General features: G+C 36.6%; 1 non-coding gene across 1 annotated transcript; it reads left to right on the top strand.

The window, feature by feature from the left end:
• Nucleotides 1–370: 370 nt before the first annotated feature.
• On the top strand, nt 371–503 carry LOC134371376 (small nucleolar RNA SNORA31). The gene has a single exon (XR_010022802.1). It is a non-coding gene; the product is annotated as a small nucleolar RNA SNORA31 (small nucleolar RNA).
• The last annotated feature ends 1,962 nt before the right edge of the window (nt 504–2,465 follow it).

Below are 2,465 nucleotides of genomic sequence, written 5' to 3'. Positions count from 1 at the left end.
ATTTCCATATATTTGTGGTGATTCAAAATTTATCTAGAGTCTGAATGAATTACGGCATAGTAGAGGAATCTAAAGGAATCATACTGAATGATCTGATGTGTTCTAGAAAATACAAAAGTAAGCTGCTATTAGGGTCATGTTTTGACTGAGAAAAGACTTCCTCATTAATTTGTCTATTCGGTGAGTATTTGTGCATCATTTCTGAACCATCCTTTTGCTGGCCTAGAAGGAAAACACAAAAGCAAATTTTATGACCCTTGTTTGCTATAAACTTGTGATATACACAGGCAAATTATATTTTCTTAGTACCATAGAATTTGGAGACAAACATGTAGCATAAGAAACAGGATGTAATGAACAGTGGAGCTGATCCCTCTTTTTGACAGACTTGGAGCAGTTACTGTCTGCTGCTAAGGTTTCCAATGCAGGTGCGAGAAAAAAGTGTCTTCGTGCTTTCTGCCTTTCTGATTGTGGTAGCAAAGATTAAATGGGAGAATACAATAGAAAAACATGGTAATACAACGAAAAACATGGAGAGAGAACTCTTGTAACTCTGAAATGACCTTTTTTTACTACAAAAAGGAATCTAAGATTTTATTTTAAACAAACAAAGAAGAGCTAAAAAAATACTATGACTTATTTAATTACAAATATACTTGTAGCATGCTACACTTTTTAATGTTGAATTAGTAGAATTCATAAAGAGAATGATTTTCTTTCATTTAGCTTCATATGGTCATGTCATAATAAATGAAAGGCAACCCACGGGCTTTACAACCTCCACAAGGTGTCTCATCTCACTGAGACATAATCTGTACCTGAACTTTTAGGAATAGAATATTTAATTTGGATTTTATAAAAATAAGCACATGATAGTAACTTACATTTTGCCTTTGTTCCCTCCCTTACATTCCCAGTACAAATGATGCTGCTTACAACCACCTAAGAGATGGCCTCAGCTGACTCACTGAAATGAGGCATGGAATCTGCTGTTATGGACTTTATTATTTTGTGTGATATTTACAAGCGTGAAACAGAAACCTTCATCAATAGCGTATTTACTGTAGTAAATGTTAAAATATGCTTTTTCACAAAGCACCAATAATGCTTAACATTCTCAAATGAATTGGGGGAGCCATAACATCTCACCGTAGTAATTTTTAGCAGTTTTTTTTTTTTTACAGCAAATTTTTTTTTCAATGCATTTTCTCAATAGTAGTAGTGAGAACATTGCTTAAAATCCCAGACTTGGTACAGATATACATGTGTAGTTTTTTAGTATTAAGCATATGCTTTCAAATAACCTATCTGTTGTCCAATATCCAAGAAAATGCCAAGTACTGTGTCCTGCTGTTTAAATAATGTTATCATACATCTTTGATACTGGTTGTATTTTGAGAAGATATTTAGCTCTGCAATCTCATTCCTTGAGGAAAAAATATTTATCCCACATACAAACTTTAATCACAGGTATAAGTAGGAGTGTTACGAGGAAGTTTTCAGAATCCAAAGAATCTAATTTGTATTTGGATGTTACAGTTAAAGATTAAAAAAAAAAGAGACAGGGAAAATGTAACTTTCAAAGGTTTTTTGGTAAGGTATAGGTACCTTCCTCTTTCTAAAACATATAGATTTTTATTATTTAGATGATAAAAAGAAAGTAAAGCTTAGTTTATTTGCTCAGATTTATTCCTTTTCTTGGGGAGAATTTATGATGCTTGAAAAGATCAACAGCTCTTGCAATTAAAATCCTATATTTGTTCAGAGAACAGGAACAAAATGACACAATAAATAAGAAGTGCCCCTGGCGCCTTAGCCCCCTTTGCTGCAGAGAACTTCAGGCAGTGCTCGCCTTTGGCAAAATTGAGCAGTGGCTGAGTTCTGTGTTTGACACCCCTGCTCCTTTGGTGGAGGCTCTCGCCCTGCTAGCTGCCTTCCTGGGCCACAGCTGGCCCTCACGCTGCCCACACACAGACCCCACTCTCGGAGAGGCTCTCCAGAGCAGCAGTTTTCATGCCACATAGCCTTTCTTTCAGTCCATCTCTGAGCTGCTCCCCAGCTCCCAGAGTATGCGACAATACCTTGGAAAACCTCTGACAAGTTTCTACCTACTCCCCTTAGGGAGTGTGCACTTGACAGAAAAATCCCACAGTTCTATAAATCTCTGAGACATGAATATCAATTGGTAATTTTCATGGAGCTTAAAAAAGGAAATACTCAAAAGAACAACTGTGAACCACACTGGCCTTCCATCTGAGCACTGAAGGCAGTGAGATAGAAGGACCCCTGATGTCTCCTTGCAGCGGAAGCAAGTTCTTCTCTTCTGTACTCTTAGATCATGCCTTTATTCAGTATGACAATCTTGGTGATATGCTGACCTCCCTTGTATCTTTGCAACTTGATAGGTATACAGACATTTTAAAATCTGTTCCCTCATCAGTACTCAAGTACGTTTTGGAAACTAA

This window comes from Cynocephalus volans, chromosome 2 (assembly GCF_027409185.1).
Source record: "Cynocephalus volans isolate mCynVol1 chromosome 2, mCynVol1.pri, whole genome shotgun sequence".
NCBI lineage: Eukaryota > Metazoa > Chordata > Mammalia > Dermoptera > Cynocephalidae > Cynocephalus > Cynocephalus volans.
This window is presented reverse-complemented; position numbering and strand designations above follow the sequence as displayed.